General features: G+C 54.7%; 1 protein-coding gene across 8 annotated transcripts in view; it reads right to left on the bottom strand.

Annotated features, from left to right (window-relative positions):
- The window catches only part of LOC105491027 (leucine rich repeat and Ig domain containing 1), a 203,854-nt gene that overhangs the window by 83,554 nt on the left and 97,297 nt on the right, over positions 1–23,003 (bottom strand). Inside the window, exon 1 of one of the 8 annotated variants that reach the window (XM_071100868.1) lies at positions 8,664–8,678. The exons of the other annotated variants lie outside the window; for them this stretch is intronic. The gene's annotated coding sequence lies outside the window, so the exon portion shown is untranslated. Of the gene's footprint in view, positions 1–8,663; positions 8,679–23,003 lie in introns of those variants that run through there. 8 annotated transcript variants of the gene reach the window in all.

The following is a 23,003-nucleotide window of genomic DNA, read 5'->3' as shown; positions in this document are numbered from 1 at the left end:
TTATTCAGCAAATGCCCTCTAATGCTTTCTGTGAACTAAGAGTACAAACACACCTGAGCAGGGTGTGGGGTGGAGCGCAGGAAGGTGAGAGATGACAACTCGGGGGCTGTGTGAGAGCAGGAGCCTGAGGGGCTGTGGAAACAGGGTAGGGGGCATCTGATCCAGGGCTGGGGTTTGGGAAAGGCTTCCAGGGTGAAAGGATCTTTGAAGGGGTATTAAAGGAAAACGAGTTGGGTTTGGAAGCAGTGGGGAAGGGCACCGCAGACGACCCCAGTGACAAAGCCCAGTGGCTGGAGAGGGAGACCGCCCCCTCCTTCAGGCAGGGCCTAGCAGGCACCACACGGGGTGGAGCTCTTATCCTAGGAGCCAGCAGGAGCCTGAAGTTCTAAGTGGAGAGTACCCAGGGTCCAGATTCGTGCTTCAGAAACATCATTCCAGCTGCCACCTGGGGGAGGATGGATTTCAGGCAGGCGGAAGGACAGGAGGAAGTGAGTTAGGAATGAGGCAGTGGCCAGGGGAGAGGTGGGGTACAGCAATAGAGACGAGGGCGGATGAGGGAGGGATCTGGGAGGCGGAAACTGCAAAGTGAGGGCAGCGGTTATAATCCACAGTGCCAGCGTCCCACTGAGCATCCCCCACGCCTTCTGTCCAAACAGCATCTTTAACTCTGTAAAAAATCCATTAGTTACTTTGATCTGCACAACACTCAGGTGAGGCAGCCAGGCCAGGAATTCATTGCTTACTTAGTTCATTAATTCAACAAGCATGTGTTGAGTGCCTACTACGTTCCAGGCACCATTCTGGCCCACCCAACACAAGGAAAAACTAAGACTCACAGATGTTGCCCGAGTTCCACAGGGGTGACCAGGACCTGCTACTGGTTTGGGAACCCAGATGCCCTGCATATTTGGGGAAGGGGTGGGGTCACACGCCAAGCAGGAGCTGTGGAAAGGGAATGCCTGACAGTGGGGCTGGCTCATGGCCCTCCAGGGCAGGGATGAGCCTCAGTCTGGAGGAGAAGTACCTCTTCCTCCAAGGTGGGCATGGGAAACCAGAGAGACACAGTGGGGTGGAAGGAAGCACAGTCGGGGGGGAAAGGCTGACCTCCACGGGCTGGAGGCTGGAAAGGGTGAGGGGACACAGATCAGGAATGGCAGGGCCATTAGGCCCAGCAGACTGTGGGTAGGGCCAGAGGGTGAGAAGGGTCGGGTGAGCACAGCAGGAGGATTGGGAGTGGGGCTGCCTCCTCGAAAGTGCTTGCAGGGAGAGGGGAGAGGTGGAGGCAAAGTCCCTGAGTCCCTACGGATGACAGCAGGCCCCTGGACTGCCCTAGTGGGTGCCCCGTGCAATGGCCTCAGGCTGCTCTGTGCTAAATGGGGGGCTAAGGAGCCAAGAGAAGGAAGAACTTCCTCGGAGGTGGCTCCCAAGGGCCCAGGGACGTGTCAGGACAGACCAAGGGCAGCCTGACTGCCTCCTGAGCTCACTCACACTGCCAGGACAGGAGCTGCTGGTCAACTCCTCGTCTCCGTTCCCCCAAGTCCAGCCCTATCTACCCCCAACATTAGCATTCACTGCTGAGGACCTTGGTAGTCCCCTTGCTTCCCTGGGCCCCCCTCTCTTCATCAGCAAACTGGGGTGGCTCCCACCTCACCGATGGTCAGGAAAGCACTAGCCCAGACCCTGCACACAGTAAGTGCATACTAACCGTCATCCCTACACACAGTAAGTGCATACTAACCATCATCCCCTGCACACAGTAAGCACATACCAACCATCATCTGCACACAGTAAGCGCATACCAACCATCATTCATGCACACAGTCAGCACATACCAACCATCATCCCCACACACAGTAAGCACATACCAACCATCATCTGCACACAGTAAGCGCATACCAACCATCATTCATGCACACAGTCAGCACATACCAACCATCATCCCCACACACAGTAAGCACATACCAACCATCATCTGCACACAGTAAGTGCATACTAACCATCATCCATATACATAGTTAGCACATACTGTCATCCGCACACAGTAAGCACATATTAACCATCATCCCCATACACAGTAAGTGCATACTAGCTGTCATCTCTGTGCATAGTAAGCACATACTAACCATCATCTCTGCACACAGTAAGCACATACTAACCATCATTTCCCCCTCCACCTCCCTGGTGACAGGACCCCTTAGAGCCCAGTCCTCAGCATTCCCCATGTCTCAAACACACTAAGCGCTCAATTAACTTTATGGGCTGAGTTTACCTGCTAACCAGCTGTTAGCAATATGACCAGGTCAGAATTCTGCCCATTGGACCTGGTAGGGAAGGGGCTGAGAGGAAGGACTTGGCAGACACCACAGGGGGCAGGAAAGGAATCAGCAGAGGTCAAGGTAACAGGGGTGGCAGAGGCCCTGCTGTCACCACACATGGTAGCATTCTCAGTCTTTCAGGAGGCAGCTGGGGAGCCAGCAGAGGGGAGGGCTGAGGGCAGGGCACTCCCAGGTAGAGGGTCCCTGGGCAGATCAGCCTCCTGCCCAACAAACCTGCTCTAGGCCTCCTCAGGGCACCTTCAGCCCTGAGAGCTGCTCCCCTCAACACACCTCTCCCCACCTTGAAATCTATCCCACTGTCTACCAAGCTCTCCCCTAACAAGAGCATTGCAGGGAAATTGAAAAAAGTCAAAAGGAGTTGCCTACTCCGGGAGAAGGGGCAGAGCTGGGAAGATTCACAGAGGTGGCAGCTTTTCAACTGTGTGGGCCTCACCTAGCCCCTCTGTGAAATGGGAGTGCTCTACTATGATGACAACAAGTCTTACTACTACTGCTACTAATAGGTAAAGCATTTTGGGCACATACCCTGTGCCAGGCTCTGTGTGAGTACTCTGTGCTCAGAGAAACCGAGGCAGAGCTGAAGCCAAACCTGACCCTCCTAAACTCAGTTTGGGCGGACTGGCTGGTGGAGGGGGTGACTGGGGTCTGAGCCTTGGGCCAGCTGCAGGCAGGGTGGTAGGTGGGGTCAGTGTTACCAGTGGTCAAAGTCTCCGAGTTGTATTACTCCAAGTGTTTTTCACATCACTGCAAGTAGCTGCTCCTGCCAAACCTGGGTGAGCAGGGGTGGGTGGGGGAGGGAATCTTCCAGAACCAAGCCAGAGGCAGCAAGGTCAGGGGTTAAGGATAGCTGCAGCAGCTCAGCTTGGTGCCCTCACAGTGTTAAAAACACTGGTGCTATGTGCGGCCTGCTACTCGCAGTCTCCCTCTTCCTGTCTTCCACAGGACAACCTCACCCATGTGCCAGGCTTCAGCCCTTGGTCTAAACAGGCAGGGGTGGGTGGGAGGTCCGCATCACCATGGAAGAGGGACTGGGGCAGGAGAAGAGTGGCAATGTCCTCTGCTATGCGTACTCCTACACTGAAACAGCACACTGTGGGATAGGTGCTCTTATTCCCACTTGACAGATGAGGAAACTGAGGCTCTGAGGCATATGTTCCTTGCCCAAGGACAGGAGAAATGACAGAGCTGGGATGCACACCTAGCACTGTCTGGTTCTAAAGGACAAGGAGATGCCAAAGGCTGAAAGGTGACTGACACAGGAGTTGGGGTGCATCTCAAACATAACCAACAGGCCTGGGGGGTCTTTTGGGGGGAACCCTTCCTGGCTGTCCTCTCAGTGGCTGCAGGTCGTCCCAAGCCCAGGGCCAAGGTGGTCTGGCAGGCTGAGGAGATGAGGAGAAAAGAGGCAGGGGAGAATGAGAGAAGTCTTTTCTTTGGCTTCCAGCAGCTTTCTACTCACCCAGTTCCTGCCCCAAAGCATCCCACCTCCCTGGCTGGGTGGGAACCCAGGAGGCCCCAAGTTGATCAAGGGGCCCGAGAAGGCTTGTGACATAGTTTGGGTATCTGTCGCCTCCAAACAGCACGCTGAAATGTGGCCCCCCGTGTTGGAGGTGGGGCCTGGTGGAAGATGTTTGGGTCATGGGGCAGATCATTTACGAATGGTTTGGTGCCGTTCTTGCCCCCTAAGGAGGAACGAGTTCTCACTCTATTCGTTCCCATGAGAACGGATGGTTAAAAAGAGCCTGGCACCTACCTCCACCCACGGCTCCCTCACTTCCTTCCTCTTGTCATGCGATGCCAGCTCCCCTTCGCTGTCTGCCATGAGTGGAAGCTCCCTGAGGCCCCCTCTCCTGATGCAGATGCCAGCACCATGCTTGTACAGCCTGCAGAACCATGACCCAAACATACTCCTTTTCTTTACAAATTACCCAGCCTCAGGTATTCCCCTAAAGTAACACACAAACGGACTAAGAGAGCTTGCACGGGGCCAGGAGTTTGGGGGTATGGTTAAAGAGAGACGAAGGTCCAGCTGAAAGCTAGGACCCAAAAGCCACCTGGGGGCTGAGGCTAGTAGTAGTAGAGGGGGTCAGGGAGGCCCAAGAGAACAGGTGTCACAGGTGGTGCCTGAAGCCCCACACTAGAGCTTCATGCCTTTGGGTGATCCAAGGTGTTTAGTTCTCCCAAGGCTTTTGCACCTGAGAGAGGCAACAACTAGGAATATTGGCAGTGGATGGTAGGGCTGTGGGGCTCTGCCCCATCCTTCACTAACACACTGTTTCTTGGCTCAAGTATTTTGCCCTCTCTGGTTCCTAGTCATCCCGTCTGCAACATGAAGTGTCCAGGCCTAAGGCTGGGGGACACCTGCATCAGGCGGGTGGAGAGGCCCCAGACAAGCTGCCTCTCCCCATGCCAAGCAGGAGTGTTGACCCTGTTACAGCACCTGCCATTCCCGAGGGATCATGTGCCTGGGGTATGATATCACAGATGACCCCACCCTCCACCCCAGGGGCCTGGGGAGGAGGCTTTGCCTCCTTCAGTTAGTGTTCCCATTTAGAAAGCATCAACAGAACATAGGCCACATGCTCAGCACAACATGCCATGGCCTTCTTGCAGCCTCTCAATGAGACCGTGATGCAGGTATCAGTATTCTAATTCTCCAGGTGAAGAAACTGAGGCTCAGACCAAAGTGCCCAGAAAGAGTTGCAGACCGGCCCCATGAGGGTGGTTTGGTTCAGCACCCCAGACAGCTGCCTTCCTGACTACCTGGCTACTCCCAGTCCACCTGGGCTACACACACACACCAATGGCTAAGATTGCTCTTCCCAATCCCTGATCCTATCTAAACTCCACCCAGCTTTTCCCAGCAGCTCCAGCGGCATGGCTGTGTTCTGTGCCACACAGCACTGAGACTTCAACAATGCAGCTCTTGCTCCCTAATACTTCTGTCTTAAATCTCATTCTCCCAGCAGTCCTTGAGGCAGGCGACAGTCTCTTTCCTTCTTTCTTTAACAGAGTCCAGCCACACAGAGGGGACTGGGGAGAACCCACTGGCTTTGGAGCAGGCAGATGTGAATGAGAACTGAGCTGGGAACTACTGGGCACATTGCTTTGCCTCACTGAGCTTCAGATCCCCCAGCTGTGAAGCGAACTGCTCTGTCCATCTTGCAGGCTTGCAGATGAGCCAGGGCAAAGGGTTACTCCTTCCTCATGTCAGCAGGGGCCTCCTTCCAAGTCTCCCTGAGTCTCTTCCTCCTGGAACTTCACTTAAATTCTGGACCACTTCCCCCATGAAATTTTCCAAATGACTCACAAATGGGGGGATTCTTGTTACTGAGAAATGTCAGGAAGGCCCAAGAGAACAGCTGGTACAGTGCCTGGAGTCCCACTCTTAGAACGTGATTGTTTCATGTCCTTGTGGGTTCTCAGTTCCTACAAGGGTTTTGAGCCAGGAGGAGGGAGCACCTAAGAATATTGGCAGTGGGGGGTGGGGTTCTGGGTCCCTCCATTACTAACACACTTTGTGTCTTGGAACAAGTGTCTTTCCCTCTCTGAACCTCATCTGCACCATGAGGTGTCCAGGCCTACGGCAGGAGGGTGGCACTCTTCCCACCGCTCCCTGGAAGCAAAGCAGGAAATGCTTGTGGCGTGATGTCAGGGATACTGGGAAGGACCCTCCAGAGCCCTAAAATCCAGGACCACAATGCTCAAAATGCCTCCACTGGGGCTGACACATTCCTTTAATCTCTAACAAAGAGAGAAGCCCAATCCTTGGGGTTGATGGGACCCTACAGACAGGCTCTGCCCGGTCCCCAGCTGCTGGGGACAGGACCTGCCTGCATGCCTCAGACTTTGCAGGAAGGTCTCCTTGACCATCCTCAGGCCTAGTTGGCCTTCCTAGGAAGTTTTGGCTTGAGGAAGGCTGAACTCACAGGCCCCAGTCTAGGCAGAAAGAGGAAGAAGATTCTATGGGGGACCCATAGGAAGAGAGCTCTGCCAAAGGTCCCTCTGCCCCAGGAAGGAATGCTGAGGGAGCCTGAAAAGGAAAAAAGAGACAAGGAGTTTGAGTCCGGGCTCTGCCACTTAACAAGCTGTGACCTCAGAAAGACACTTTATCTTTTTGAGTTCCAGTTTCCTAATCTTAAGATGTGGGCAATAATATCCACCATCAGTGGTCCACAAGGCGCCTCATGCACGGCAAGTTCTGAAGGATCTGCAGAAGCTATGACCATTCAAGCTTCTGCTCATCAAGGCTCAGAGAAGTGGCATCAGCCTTGAGCTGCTGACTAACAGGCCCCATGGGAGAGACAAGCAGAGAGCTCAGAGGGAGTGTGGATGAGGCAGGGCCTCCAATCTGCCTCTGAGGCTACACATAGAGCACTATGCTGAGCCCCAACCATGGCCACACATTGAGCCCCGATCCTGGTCACACACTGAACCCCAAGCCTGATCACAAACTGAACCCTGACCCTGGTCAGACTCTGAGTCCCAACTCTGGTCATACACTGAGCTCTGACCCTGGTCACACACTGAGCTCTGACCCTGGCCACACACTGAGTCCCAACTCTGGTCAGACACTGAGCCCCAACCCTGGTCAGACACTGAGCCCCAACTCCAGTCAGACGCTGAGCTCTGACCCTGGTCACACACTGAGTCCCAACTCCAGTCAGACGCTGAGCTCTGACCCTGGTCACACACTGAGCCCTGACCCTGGGCACACACTGAGTTCTGACCCTGGTCACAGACTGAGTTCTGACCCTGGTCACACGCTGAGCCCTGACCCTGGTCAGACACTGGGCCCTGACCCTAGTCACACACCTTAACCCTTGACACACTAAGCAATGGTCACACAGTGAGCCTTAACACCAGTCATAGACTGTGTTCTGACCCTGGATACATACTTAGCTCTCACCATGGACACACTGAGCCCTGGTCCCACCCTGAACCCTGTCTCTGGCCCCATAATGTAAATCCTGACCCTGGTTGCACACAGCCCTGACAGTCACTAGCCACCATGCCCAGTTTGCACCAGAGACCAGTGTCATGGTCTAGGCCCTAGGGAGGGTGGCCAGGCTCCCATTTCCTTGTGGAGAATTTACTGGGTTAATCTTCTGTCATATGAGCTGGCTCATCCCTGACAGAGGTGCGGGGAGATGCCGCTACCCCATGACACACACACACACACACACACACACACACACACACACATACACACACACCAGTCCACTTCCAGCACCCTGGGCCTTGCTTTCCAGGCTCCCCGACCAGTTTTTTCCCTGACCACAACTCCACAACCCAAGCCCTGGAGATGCTCCTTGGCTCCCAGCTCAGAAGAGAGGAAGGTGAGACTGGAATGCTGAAGGGAAAGGGCGCTATGCTTCACTCATTCGCAGGGCTCACTGCCCAACGGGGGACACTGAGGTAACTGGGAGGTGCATGGTGGCCCCAGGGCTCCCGTCCTGGTCCAGGGCTCTTTCCACCCAGTCCTCTGGCTGCCTAGAGGTTTCCCTCCTCTCAGTGCCCACACCGCCCAGCTGGCAGAGGAGGGCCCCTGTGGTAGGGGCAGGCAAGTGCCAAGCACCCTCCCAAGACCAAGAAGGTGAGGTGGCAGGGGCTGGTAAAGCCTCGGGGAGTCACCCTGTCCTGGGCTCTGCCACCCTCGGAAAGCCCTGACTTGGAGCTAATTTTTTACTTCTTCTCAGGCTGACAATGGAATATTCTGGATCCTCTCAGGCACAATGGTGCCAAGGGGCTGAGCTGTCCCCACTCTTGCAGGGTGGCTGAGGCCTTCTGGGCTGCATGTCCTAGGGGAGAGTCAGCCACTGACTCCAGACATGGCCCCGGGTGAAGACCACCGTGGTCACACTGGAGGTGAGGGGCCCACTGATGCCTGAAATCCCAGCACTCATTCACCCTGTAGGGCAAAGCACTGCTCTTCTCAAACGCAAGCTGAGATGGGGCCAACCCCTCTGGGTCCCACCCTGGCTTGGAGTACTGCCAGCTGTGTGGCCCGGGGTGGGCTGCACTTTACCTTTCTGAGCTTTGGATCCCTTGTCTGTAAGATGGGGATAATCATATACAAATCCCATTGTTGTCACAGCTAAGATCCTGATATCCTTGCCATCTCCCCTTGATGTCCTACAAACACCTCATCATTCCTCGTCCCCAAACCTCTCCTTGTCCAGGGTTCCTTCCTTGGCAAACGTCTCCACCATCAACCCAGCTGCCCAAACTAGAAACCTTGCCTCCCTGTGATATCCCCACCCAACCCAGCACCTTTGTCCTGGGCCAGGCCCACCACGGCCTGCCAGACCCCCTGGAGTGGCCCACCTTACTCTTCTGTGTCCTTGTGTCCCTCTGCTCTTCACCCGGCAGCCAGGGCAGCACTGTTGAAGCCTAAGTTAGATTAGGTCCCTTCCCTGCTTAAAACCCTCCAGCAACTTCCTCTTTCTCTTAGACCAAAACCCACCCACCCTCCTCACTATTGGCCCCAGGCTCGGTTTGACCCAGCCCTGACCACCTACCCAACCCCACCTCCTCTGGTTCTCTTCCTGCTACCCCACAAGTTTCCTTCCAGCTCCTCGACACACCAAGGTTCTCCAGGACATGGAATGCTCTTCCTGTTCCTTGCACACAGCTCCTTCTTATCCATCTGATAATGGGATAAGATGCCTCCTCAGAGAAGCCCTCCCAGACTGCCCAGTCTCAGTGTGCCAGAAGCCCCCTAGCTGCATTCTCTATTGTTCTCTTGTTCCGCTCATTACAATTTGCAATTATACATCTACTTGCTTATTTACTTACTACTTGTCGCCACCCCGATCCCAAGACGAACTGTGAGCTTCACTCGGAAAGGGGCCGTGGCTGCCTTGCTCACTAGGCCATGCCTAGCCCCTAGCACAGAGCCTGGAACACAGCAGGTGCTCAAGAAGCAGGAATCCCTGCTGAGGAGCAGACCAGAGACTCCACCCTCTCTGCTTCCCCAGCCAGACCCAGAAGATATAGCCAGAGTTCCAGAGGAGGTGCTGGCAGGACAGACACATGGATAGGCATGGTTCTGCCTCCATGGGCAATGCCCATGGCTGTGGCAGTGCCAGGATGCCACACGGATTCCCTGCAGGGGACAGTACAGCTAGGGACTGAGCAGAGAAGGACCTGCAACTACTGAAACCATGCCAGCAGCTGGGTGTTCTTGAAGCAAATTGCCTCAGCAGGTGGCAGGCTGCAGGCAGAGATGCTGGAGGGGAACAGGATGTGCCATGTCTTCTGATGCTCCAGGAGAGAGAGAGAGAGAGAGAGAGAGAGACAGAGAGAGAGAGAGAGACAGAGAGAGACAGAGAGAGAGAGAGAGAAAGAGAAAGAGAGAGAGAGAGAGAGAAAGACAAGGGAGAAATGGTGGTGGGGGGAGGAGGAGGAGAAGGAGAAGTCCAAATGGAAGTGTGCTCCACCCCACATTATGCAGACAGGAGAAAGAAAAGGGCCTCCATGGTCAAGCTCCTCTGGAAAGTAGAAGCAATGTAGGTTCACTTCCTGCTACATGCCTAATGATGGGCACCTGACGCCTGTGGCCACAGACCCTGCTCACCATGACTCCTGAAGCACAAATGATCCCGACCATTCTGCAGATGAGAAAACAGCTCAAAATGGCCACATGGCTTGCCCAAGGGGGCACCACCAGCAAGAGATGGAGCTTAAAATCAGGTCAGCACTGGGGCACCAGGGATTTTAGCCAGACATCAAGAAAATCCCCTAAACAAGTCAGGGAGAAACCCTGATCCCAGGAAGGGCTAGGGTCTCCCAGAAGCTGGTGGGCAAAAGGACTGGACAAGTGGCTGAGGGCAGGAGGCTGAACCTATTAAATTCCAGAGTCCCACCCAGCTGTGACATTCTGCAACCACTTCGTAAGCTCCAGCAGCCTCCAGGAGGGTGAGCTCAGGAAGAGGCTGGGCAGTCCCTGAGAACCCCTGGGGGAGGCTCTGACCATCAGGATTTGCCAGGACGCCAGGCAGGAGCACAGGCACCAATCCAAGGTGGTTCTATTCTCTGTGGGAGGTCCTGACCTTCTAGGGCCACCAACGGAGATGTGGGTGACCACAAGTCCCAGAAGAAAAGGGGCTAGAAAGGACGAGATGAGGGAGAGAAGGAGCTCTCTCCTATGGCCAAACCAGCCAGCAGGGAACCCTGTCCCACAGTTTTGACAGGTATCAGGCACCAGCTTGCCCAGAATTTCTGTCTTGCACAAGGTAATTACAGTTCTTCCTGTGTAATGAGATGGTTTTTAAAGGCCATTCAAAAGAAATTTCCTATAATGAGGTGAAGGGGTTTATAGTGTTAGATATCAAGGAAGCTGGTAATTGGTGGGACCCAGGCTGAGTCCTGGAGTGAAGCGACGCGTTTCCACATCTAAAAGGCGAGAAGAGCAGGAGGGTGGATGGTGAGCCCTGGGAAGGAGGACAGAAACTTTACCGGCAGCCCGGTGTGCCCTGAAGAGCAGAGTGGGGCATCGGGAGGCTGGAACCCTGTTGGGGCAGAGGAAACTGATGGAGCTGGGGCTGGTCAGGAGTAGGGGAAAACCTACAGGGGTGAAGCCACAGGGTGGAAGTCTGGGCTCAGAAGGAAAACGAAGGTACCAGGTTGAATAGTGTCCCCCCAAATTCATGTCCATCTGGAACCTCAGAATGTGACCTTATTTGGAAATAGGGTCCTTGCAGAGGTAATCAGTTACAAGGAGGTCATACTGGAATAGGGTGGGTCCTGATCCAACGACTGATGCGCTTATGCAAGAGATCAGCTTGCCCAGGTGCAGTGGCTCACGCCTGTAATTCCAGCACTTTGGGACTTTGGGAGGCCAAGTCAGGCAGATCACCTGAGGTCAAGAGTTCGAGACCAGCCTGGCCAACAGGGTGAAACCCAGTCTCTAATACAAAAATTAGGCAGACGTGGTGGTGGGCGCCTGGATCTCCAGCTACTCAGGAGATTAGTGGGTTCAAGGCAGAAGAATTGCTTGAACCCAGGAGGCGGAGGTTGCAACGAGCAGAGATCCTACCACTGCGCTCCGTAGACACACTTAGGGGAGGAGGCCATGTGAAGATGGAGGCAGAGGCTGGAGTGATGCATCTTCAAGCCAAGGAATGCCAGCAACACCAGGAGCTGGGAGAGGCCAGGAACATCCTCCCCTAGAGCCCTCAGAGAGAGTACGGCCCTGCGGGCACGTTGGTCTCAGACTTCCAGCCTCCAGAGCTGTGAGAGAGTAATTTCTATTGTTTTAAACCACCAGGTTTATAGTAATTTGTTACGGCAGCTCTAAGAAACTAGTACAATAATCGTTCTAACAACTGCAACTATCTGGCCATGGAAAATGGCCTCAAAATGGGGTGAGCCTCCCACCTGCAGAGGTGTGCGAGCAAAGCTGAAGCATGCTCAGTGCCCCCAGAACTCTGGACAGCTCCCAAGGCAGGTTCACAGTTCGTCTTCCATTTGACCTCACTGTATGCAGGGAGCCATACAGACAGGGTCATCATTCCCCTCCCACGGGTTTGGAAACTGAGGCCAAGAACCTGCTCAAGAGCACAAAGTGGCCAGAGTCAGGGACAGCGGCAGGCCTGGAATCCCGGCATCCTGACCGCCAGTTTCGGGCTGGTTCAGGCTCACTGACTTGGGTCCTCCTTTTGTGCCTTCTCTGTCTCTAGATTCAACTGTGGTTCAATGTCCTGGAAGGCAGAGAAAAACCCAGCTTCCCTGTACCTGGCTGTTCCAGACTGAAAGTGGCATCACTGCTGAAAGGCCTTTCCCAAATCTCTCCTGAAGCTTTCCAGTGGCGCTGCAGGCCCACTTCTCTGACGTGCCTGTCCTGATGGAGCCACAAGCTTCTCAGACATGACTTGGCTTATGGAGAAGCTACACTAGCTGGTAGGCCCTTGATGAGCACCTACTGTGTGCAAAGCCCTGGCACAGTGGAGGGTGGGGGTAAACACAGGGAAGGTGGGAGCCAACGTATCAGGGACTGAGTCCATCCATATCAGACCACCCAGTGAGACCTCACACTGTGTCCCCAGACCTAGTTTGGCTTCTCACTGGGCATCGCAGACCCTCATCAGGAGGATGGAGAGAGATAGTAAAAGGGTGGGTCTGAGGAGGGCACTGGGGAGTTGGAGCAGCGAAGAGGAGCCCCCCATGGAGGAGGAAGGGAGAAGAGAGGGTGGCCGAGGGAAGCTGCAGCTCCTCTGGTTTCTCCTGCTCCTTCCAGGCCTCTGGATTCCCAGGGGGGCGGGGGCCACCCTGGGCTGTCCCTCACCCCCACCCACACCTGGCATTCAGCTCCTCCCTCCCCGTGTCTGCCTGCATTGCTGGAGAACTTCAGGAAGGCCCTTCAGCTCTGACACCAAATGAAGCAGGAGCATGGCCAAGCTTGCCAGCCCAGGCGGCCCAGCTCTAAATGCTGGTTAATTGGCACTGAGTGGCAGAGGGACATGAGGAATGGGCTTTGAAGTCACCTGGTGGGACTTGTCCAGCAGGAACAATGGGCCACCCGGCTGGTAGAGAGTCTCGGCTCCTAATTAGGAACCACTTTGAACATGGAGGCATCAGATTAATGAGGTTTACAGCGCTCAGTTTCACGGTGTGGCAGGCTGCCTCTGTTCTCTGATCACAGTTTGATGCCAAAACCTTGTTCTCTAAATCAAAGGTTCTCCAGAAACCCCGTTTTCTGACGCGCCTTGGATTTCTGCTGGGCGTCTCTGCCAGGGAGCTAAAAGCCTTCACCTCCACTCCTTCACTCTGCCATGGTGCTGGCTTTTGTTTCGCTGAAGACTTCACAGGGCTGGAACACCTCACACAGCCCACCTGGGAGGGAGGACAGGGTGGCCGGGGTAGCCCCATTCAGCAGAGTGTGCTTGCTCAAGGTCACACGGCAAGCTGGCCAACCGTGCCGGGCTGCCAGGCCCCCAGATTGCAGGGCCTCTCTGCTCTTGGCAGCTTTGAAGGTGCCAGGCCATGGAGGATCCACTGGCCAATTTCTCGCTGTTGGCATCTGTTCACAGGCCTCAGGGGCCTCTGGTTCACCATTCTTGGGAGAAGATTGAGACGTCTGCAGGAGGCAGCCCGCACGGCCTTGCTTTCCGCCTCTTCTGCTCCAGCGGGGCGCCTTCTTCCCCAGCCCCCTCTCTGAGCCTTTGCTCACCCAGAGCCCTCTCCTCTTCCCCTCCAGAATCTCTCTTCTCTGATCCATTTCATTAAACTCGCACCACCCTTCAAAACCCAGCTCAACCCTTGCTCCTTCTTTGTCACCACAGTCCCTGGATCTTTCTCTTCTTCTCCAAGAACTTCAGTCCCAAATCCCTGTTTCCTTGAACAACTGCTTCTTGCCCTATGTTCCACTGTTTAACATTACTATATTTGCTTATTATTTTGTCCTGTCTCCCCTATGAGACTGTGGCTTAAAGAGAGGCATGGGGCCTGTGTCACCTCTGTGTCCCCGACAGTGAAGCCTGGCTGATAATGAAGATTCCATCCTCCTTTGGCACTCTGGGGGCCACAGGGAGAGTAGACACCTTCCTGCCCTGTTTCCCCAACTTCCAAGTGGGCCTGAGGTCTGCATCCTGCTTCCTTCATGAGGCTGCTGAATGAGTGTGGGAAAAGATGGCAGCCCTGGGGCAAAGACAGGGAGGCTGGGGAACACTGAGGCTTGGACAAGTCAATTCCTCTCTCTCAGCCTCAGGTTCCCTATCTGTAGACAGGGTTAACCCGAGGATTCACAGGATGCATGCATTAAAACGCAATCCTCACGTCCACCTTGGGAGTATGTACTGTCATTCTGCTCTATTTTACAAATGAAGAAAGGCCCAGAAAAGTTGGAGGAGGCAGTGCTGAAACCTAGGAAATACGCGGCTCTGGAATCCAGCCTCCACCACACCACTGACTTTCCAGCAGACCCTCTGCACGCTTCGGCAGAGCTTGTTCCTTCTGAAACGTGCTTACCCTCTCTGGGCCTCTGTTCTCCCCTCTGAGGGGCGGGCACACAGTGACATTCTGCAGATGATTTTTGCTCGGCCAGGGCAGGCTGATGTGCTCCCTGCTCCTTGAGGCTCTTTCAGACCTCAGGTCCAAATTCCTCCCATCTACAGTGGTTCTGTCCCTGTGGGGCCTAAGAGGTGGCTGTGCCTCCCCTACCTCTGCCTTAGAACTTCCTGGCCACTTCACTTCACCCACCCAGGGCTTCTGTCTGTCCTTCCCTGCACCTCAACCCTTGCATCCTTCTAGGTGACTTCCCCATGCTGGAGGTGCCCCAACCGCCTGCCTCCAGTCACCTTCAGCTGCCATTCCCTCCAGCCTCTATCCCAGGCCACACCCTGGCCCTGTCACCACCATGGCTCCTGGTCAAACCTCCCATTTGGCCCTCCAGCTCCTCTCTTTACAATCCTCTCACTGCACCAAGACCTTCACACTTCACCTTCCATCACTGCCCTTCTACCCTCACTGCCCTTGGTGAGCTTGAGTTCCATGGTCTATCAGCATAATTGATGCTCAAATACCTTGCCCCCCTCCCCCTGGGCAGTACTTTCATAAAACCCCAACCTGGATGAGCCCAACCATCTTGGCACTTATAGCTGGGAGGCCCAATACAGCTAGAGAAATGACCCCATCGTGAAGGCTGTGCCCTCTGTGAGCTTGAATCCTAAATCTCCAGCAATTCCCGCACTGTCTGGTAGTCCCAGCTCTAGCCACCAGCCAGCTCACCGCCCCACTCTCCAATCCCAGCTCTAGCCACCAGCCAGCTCACCGCCCCACTCTCCAACCTGGCAGTGGCCCCACCTCCACCCTCCTCCTGCCTCCCCTCCTCCATGTGACTCATTACTCTCCACTGAGACCTCACTTTGTTTTCACTGGGGAAGCAGAAGCCAGCAAATGTGAACCCCAGTCCTCTGCCCCTGCACATTCTAGGAGCCCACCAGCTTTGGCCTGCACCCGCCTTCCTGCCTGATGAGGGGTCTCACTGCTGTTAAAGGTTAATGGCTCCACTTGGACTCCGAACCCACCCCTCTCATCCCCAGGAATTCAGCTCCGTCCCATCATTATGTTATCTTTTAACATCACCTGTCTCTCCCTCTTTACTGGGTCTTTTCTTCTTCCCAGCAGCAAACAATTGTGTTCTGGTATCTGCCATCCTTTAAAAATCCCCTTCCTTCATTATGCTGAAGTTTTTTTTTTTTTTGAGGCAGAGTCTTACTCTGTCACCTAGGCTGGAGTGCAGTGGTATGATCTCGGCTCACTGCAACCTCCGCCTCCCTGGCTCAAGCAATTCTCCCACCTCAGCCTCCCAAGTAGCTGGGATTACAGGCGCCCACCACCATGCCCAGTTAATTGTATGTGTGTATGTGTGTGTGTGTGTTTTGTAGAGATGGGGTTTCACCGTGTTGCCCGGGATGGTCTTGAACTCCTGAGCTTAAGTACTCTGCCTGCCTCAGCCTCCCACAGTGCTGGGATTACAAGCATGAGCCACTGTGCCCGGCCTATGCTGAGTTTTTAAAAAATTAATCTCAAAAGGTGATATACTGTATGATTCCATCTATGTAACACTCATGAAATAACAAAATTACAGAGGAGGACAAATTAGTAGCAGCCAAGCAGTAGGCGTGGGAGCAGGGTTGGGCGGGGAGGGGTGTGCTGGCACAGAGAGTCTTGTAGTGTGGCGCAGATCTACGTCTCCATTGTGGTGCCGGATACACACACAGGACTATATATAAACACACATACACACGAGTGCATGTATAACTGGTGAAATTAGAATCAGGTTTGTGGACTGTGCCAACGTCAGTGACCTGTCTCTGATATTGTCCTGGAGTTATGCGAGGCTGGGTAAAGGTGCACCCAGCATCATGCCCACAGCTGACTGACTTTGCCCTTCCTTTGGGAACCCTCTCCTGGCTTCTGGGATTCCACATCCTTCTGGCTTTCCTTGCACCCCCTAGATGTACCTTCTCAGCCTCCTGTGAAGGTTCCTTCTCCTCCCTCAACTCTGCACGGTGGTAACTCCAGGGTCCAGGACTTGGTCCTCTCTCCACCATCCATGTCACTTCCTGGGTGGTCCTTGCTTTGCCCAGGTCTCTAAACCCCATCTATAGTTGCTGGTTCCCACGTCTCCATCCCCTACACAGACCTCTCCCCGAGCTCCAGGCTTGTGACCACGACTGTCAATAGGACATCTCTGCAGAAGGAGGTGGTCAGAAACGAACTCCTGATCCTCCACCGCACCTCCACATCTCAGAGGATGACTGCAGCGGCTCAAGCCAGGAATCGAGGGTCCTTCTTGCCTTCTCCATGACCCTCTCCCTGTCCCCAGTTCTGCTGCCATGATGGGGTCTGCCACCCCCATCACCATGGCTACCATTTTGACCTAGGCCTCCATCACGTCTGCCTCACTCTCTTTCCCTACTTGGCCCTTCCTGCAGCAGCTGGAGAGATCTTTTCAACCTAAATCAGATTGTCATCACTCCTGCTTAACCCAAGCTTACTCACCGCCCCCTGCCCCTTGGAAAATATCCCACGGCCCCAGAGTGCCATGCAAATGCCCTCATTTGGTCCTCTCTCCCCCTGCCACTGCCCTTGGCCACACAGCCTCCTCATCCCCCTCAGGGTCCTCCCACAGGTGCTCCCTCACCTGAGGGCCCTGTTGCCCCGTCTTACCAGCTGTCCCTATTCATCCCATCACTGCACTATTAACATTCCCTGTTTGCCCCACTGGCACGAGGAGCATGCACAGCCAGCACCTGGAGCGTGGCAGGCACTCAGTAATGCCTGTGGAGTGAATGGGCGAGCTCTCCCTGCTCTCCTCCCTCCCAGAAGCATCCTCTCTCTCTTCCTCCCGCGATGAGGTTGGCTTGCTTGGGCACGGGGGAGGGTGCGCACGTCTCTACGCGCCCACACATTCCACTTTCCCCCAAACAATAACTGATACCCAGATGACTCGATGACACGATCATTTCCCCACGTCTTGGCTGGGAGCTGCTTCCAGTGGTAAAAGTTTGCTGTTTTATGGTCCTAAGAAGACATCAGCCATAACGTGCTAAAATTATCACCTAGTCGAGTCATCTGTTTAAATACTCTGGAAACCAAATACTCCAGGGCTGAGTGCTATTCCCAGTGGTCCTGGATGCCAATGGTGGGCCTGGTTGTCTGGAACACTGAGCTCCTGGGTCTGAGCCCACCCCAGCTTGGCCAGCCTACTCTGCAGGGTGACTGTGGTCACACGTGGGATGTGGCAATGCCACACTTCATGGCTGGCATGCTGCATGTACCCCATATGGGGTACTCGCCACCCCTTTCACACATCCATGGGGTGCTAGGAGGAAATGGGGCAGCCCTATCAGCGTGGGCCCAGCAGGCAGCCTCAGGGCCGGGCAGGGCACGGCGTGGGGGCCTAGGAGGGGTCTGAGGAGTCAGTCATTTATGACAACCAGATTTGGGCCCAGCCTGAATATCACTGTTGGAATGAGTGGAATTACATGCAATGTCATTAACTGTCCTGAGAGGTAGTAAGCTTCCCATCACCAGCGGTGTCCAAGCAGAGCAGGGCATTTTAGGAACAGAGTCTCCAGCCCTGTGATGCTGGGACTTGGGCCACAAGTAGAGTGGAGTTCCAGAGCCAAAAAGACACAAATTCAAATCCCACCTGTACTACTGACAGCTTGGGTAACCCCAGGCAAGTCACGTAACTACTCAGATGCAGTTTCCACAAAGAAATAATGGGAACAAGATGTCTGCATGCAGCAGGTGCCTACTAAACACTGGCCCAGCACCCCACACCCGCCCTGTGCTGGGGCCCGTATCATTTCCTACTTCCTCCTCATCAACTTAAATACCTCCAGCAGTGCCTTAGTAGTCTCCAAATATCCTTTCTGCTGTTCCCAACACGTGCCCAGGGCCACCCTCCTCTCCATTCATCTCAGGACAAGTGCTAGGACCACCTCCTCCAGGAAGCTGTCCCTGGCTGCTCTGAAGGGGGCTGGGCTACTCTCCACCGGCGCGCTGTGCACATCAGGTATTTGAGGCTGGTACAGCTCTGGTGTCTCATGGTCGGTTGGGGGAGGGAAACATACTGTGTGTGAGTGGATGTGTCCTGCAATAATGACAACGACAAATACTTAACGTGCATTTACTATGTGCCAGCCACTTCACAGGTGACCAGCTCATTCAACCTGCACAAGTTATGAGGGAGGCACTCTTCTTATCTCTATTTTATAGAAGGAGGAACTGAGCACGGGGAGGTTTGGTGACTTCTCCAAAGTCTCACAGCAATAAATGGCAAAGCCAGACTTGCAGCCAGGCAGTGTGGCCCCAGAGTCTCCATTCCTCTCAGCTTCCCAATACTACAGACACGGCTCCCCACTTTGGGCTCTTTTCTTTCTTCTTTTTCTTTCTTTTTTTTTTTTTTGAGACAGGGTCTCACTCTGTCACCCAGGCTGGAGTGCAGTGATGTGATCACAGCTCACTGCAACCTCCACCTCCTGGGCTCAATCAATCCTCCCATCCCAGCCTCCCAAGTAGCTGGGACTACAGGTGTGCACTACCACACCCAGCTGGGACCTCTCATTAGTTCTGCAGAGAGTCAAGAATTATCCTAGGTGTATGGCTATGTACACTGTGATTCTGGAGTCCAAGACACGTGCAGGAATACACACACACGCACACGTACACACACATGTCTACAGAGCATCAATAACACAGACTCAGGCATACACAACATGAGTGAAGAGCCATCTACTACCAGTTCATCGCCTGAGTGTCTCTGTCTCCCAACTCTCCTCCTCCCAAGCCAAGGTGGGCAGGGAGCGAATGGTGGAGACTCAGGTACCGTCCACCTCCACTGCCAAGTCTGCCCTCTAGATGTCAACATTTCAAACCTCGGTCCACCCATGTGATAAGATCCGTATGTAATGGTGGCAACCTTGAGGCTCAGAGAGGGTTGGACGCTCCCCTCAGCTCACACAGCAAATCAGGGCCCAGGGAGTTCCCAACAAATGCTTCCCCACAGCTTTCCAGGGTCACCTCCAGAATCTCAGATTCCAGCCATTTCCCTTATTCTCACCTGCTTTTAGTAGGATATAAATAAAAAGAGAAGAGAAAACAGTAAGATAAAGAAGGGAAACAGGAGAGAGGTGAGAGACCCAGGAGGAGAGGAGATGAGGAGAGGGGAAGCCTGAGCCACAGGGTGCTCGGCTCAGCACCCTGCTCCCCAGCGCCCCTCACCCACAGCTGCCACCCAGAGGAGTGCAGCGAGGTGGGGGTTAACTCTCTGCCGTGGAGCAGAAAATGAGGTTCCAGTTATTAGTTGATTTATTGCTCTGTCCTCAATCTGCGCTCAGGTCCTGGAAGGAAATGTTCCACTCGAAAGCATTAAGCGTCTTCAAAGAGCAGAGGCATTAAAAATTGAAATCATAAAATAGACACGTAAATACAGTGGAGGTGAGGGGGGGGCAACTCCCAGGCGGGCTGACGTGGGGGTGGCAGGCCCAGGTGCCAGCCAGCCTGTGGGGCCGCCACATGCATGTAGGAGCCAGCGTGTCTACCAAGGCGAGGGGGTTATTCCTTCCCAGAACTGGTGCCCCCGCCCTGTTCACACTGCCCAAAAGCCCTCCACTGGCACACCACATGTGAGGGGATCAGAACTGTTCCGCCTGTGAAAGCACGTTTCCCTCTTGGCAGAGGGTCAGAAGCTCAGCCCCGATAGTGGGGAAGGAATGGGAAGGAGAGACAGACAGGTAGGGAGGGCTCAGCCTGCTTCTACCCTATCCAGCACTAAGGAGGAAGACAGCCTCGGGAGCCTGGGGCAGGGCAGCCCCCACCAAGCCCAGGCCCAGGCTGTTCTGCACAGGAGGGAGCCTCAGCAGACAGCGTGCAGCAGAGGCCCTCAGCATGGCTCAGACCCCACTGCACACCTAGGGTGTGGCTCCACTATGGTGGGGAAGGGCCCGCCCCAGCCAGGCTGGACCTCGGAGGGGTCCAAGGAAGGTCCGAGAGGACAAGGAGGGCCCCTGCTCCATCCACAGCTCATCTGGGCAGTGGAGTCATGAGGCAGGTGATACATCCCCTGCTCCCTGTGCACATGCAGAACTTTCCCAGGGCTGGAGGCCCAGGGAGCTGGGAGCAGGGCCGAGGCCTGCCTGGAAGCTGGTGCCCAAGAGGATGCTCATCAGCAGCTACAGAGATGGCGCCATCCCCCACGGGAGCAGGGCTCTCAGGCCGGGCCTGAGCTTACATTCCTGACTCGTTATCACCCACCTAGGGAGCCACCTTCTTCAGGGCCCACAGAAGGGCCTCGCCACAGCCCTCAGCTTCACACACAGACCTATGCAGGAAGACACGTATGTGTGCACACACAGGGACAGAGCTGGAGAAGTGCAGCACCCCAGATACACGGGTTTAACAGCCACACGTACGAATGCACATGCTCATGCATACCACGCCCATCCCATGTATACAGAGGAGCATGTCCACACATGGCTGTGCATGTGACATGCACACAGCACCCACATGTATACACACACGTGTCAACATGCACACCTGGACAAGCTCTCACACACACACGTCCACGTGTGTATGTGTGTACAGGCCCACCCACGTATGTATTGCGTGCCTACACATGTACAGGGCACATATCCACACACATTTGCATGGCGCTTGTCCACACACACGTCCACGAGCAAGCCTCTGGACCCCCATATCAGACCCCAGAGATGCATGCCAGGAGCCAGCCTGCAGTCTTCTCATGGGAAAGGGGAAGGAATCTAGGGACTGATTAGCATCACTGCCTCTGGCAGTACAGACCCCTTAGCCGCACCTGTGTGGCCTTGGTCACCCTCACAACCCCCTGGGGTCAGGATGCCTGGTTTCTGTGCCTGCCCCAGCCCCTGCTTCTCAGCTGTGTGACCCTGGCCAGAACCCCTGACCCTCTTGGTCCACGTACTCTGTGGGCTACCAGGGCCTCCCTGACTGCCACAGCCTCTTCCTCAACCAGGTGGTAGGGCTGAGAAGAAGCCCCTAACCTTATTTCCTCATTTCTAGCAGCAAGAGAGGCTGGGGTTGGGCTGGGGTGGAGGGAACTGGGGAAACTGACAAGGCCCCAGTCTGTGTCTGGCAAAGTTTTCTGCCAAAGTCCTCCGCAAATGAGGAGCTTGTCCAGGCAGGGCAGAGGCTCCAGAGAGAACTGGGGCCTCTGGGAGAGGTGGGCAGTCAGCTCTCCCTCCCAGGGGCACCTCCTGGGATGTCCTCCTCACTGCCTCCTCAAGAGTGAGGCCAGCTTTGCCTAAGCCCCTCTGGGCAGTGACAGTACTGAGCTGCTCTCCAGGCCTAGAGTGGCTGGGTGGTGGAGTGGGGAAGCCCACAAAGTCTCCTGCCAGCACCAGCACCACGACACTTCTACTCGGGGCTTCTGGGACCCCATCTCCTTTCCGTCCCTTTAGGAGAAGGGATGGTGGTCAACTGAGCGCCCCTTGTCCATGTAAGATCAACCCCCACCTCCACCCTCACAGGCAGACCAGAGTGACACAGTGCCAGGAAACACAAATGCCTCCCAGGTCAGGCTGGCATGGAGATGAGGATGGGGAGGCCATGGGAGACACACAGGGGCAGCCACCACGCAGCACTCGGCTCCCACCGGCATATGCTTGCTGGGCCTCTGACTTTTCAAGAGACTCCAGAAGCCAGATTTTGATGAGAAACCTCCCAATCTTCCAACAATCTGTGGGCTGAGGTTTTTGCCACACTCTGTGGCTAGAACACACACACACATGCTCTCATACATACGTGTACCCACATTCATGCACATATATACAATCTCATTCACACACTCACACAGGTAAACACATACACACTCACATTCACAAACACACATGCACACTCACACGCTTTCACACACATATATGCACTCTCACACACGCAGACTGGCACTTATACACACGTGCACACATACACATTCTCACACATACACACACACACACACAACTATGAGACAGATTCTGCCTCTGAGCCGTCACTTGTGACTTCTAACTTAGGCAAAGAGAGAAACTGAGGCTGGGGACAGTGAAGCTGTGCTCAAAGCTCTTGTTCCCTTCTACTCAGCCTCCCTGGCAGTGAAGCCCCTTCTTCAGCACCCCTCCCGCCGACCTGCCTCCACCTCTCGTAGCACACACACCACCACCCCCTCGGCTTCACTAAGGACCCCTGCTCCTACCACCAGTCCCACCCCACCCCTCCACTCCAGTACCGATCCTGGCCCTGGCACCTCAGTCCCCCACATGAAATTTTTCTTAATTGGGAGCTCATTAATTATCTCCATGCTTTCCAGAGGAAATAAACAGCAATTAGAGGAATGAGTGGCATTTTTATTCTGCAGCAGACTCAGCTGAGCGGCGCCCCGGCTTGTCCCTGCCCCAGTGGCCAGTCCCGCTGCCTGCTAGGTCCACATGCCTGCCCCTCTGCCTGCATCTATCCCCGCGTGTGTGAGCGCAGTGCCTGCCACCAGGCCACCCGGCAGCAGGTCGCCTCTTGGAATCTGCGTGAAAAACCATAAATTGTTGAGAAAGGGCCTCCTTCCCCATGCAACAGAAGGTTAGAGTGTTTAAAGAGAGCAGTGGAACTGTTTTTATTAATCAGAACTGCTATAAAGAAAGCATTTTA

Source organism: Macaca nemestrina, chromosome 7, assembly GCF_043159975.1.
Source record: "Macaca nemestrina isolate mMacNem1 chromosome 7, mMacNem.hap1, whole genome shotgun sequence".
NCBI lineage: Eukaryota > Metazoa > Chordata > Mammalia > Primates > Cercopithecidae > Macaca > Macaca nemestrina.
The sequence above is the reverse complement of the archived record's forward strand: the minus strand, read 5'-3'. Positions and strand labels throughout refer to the sequence as shown.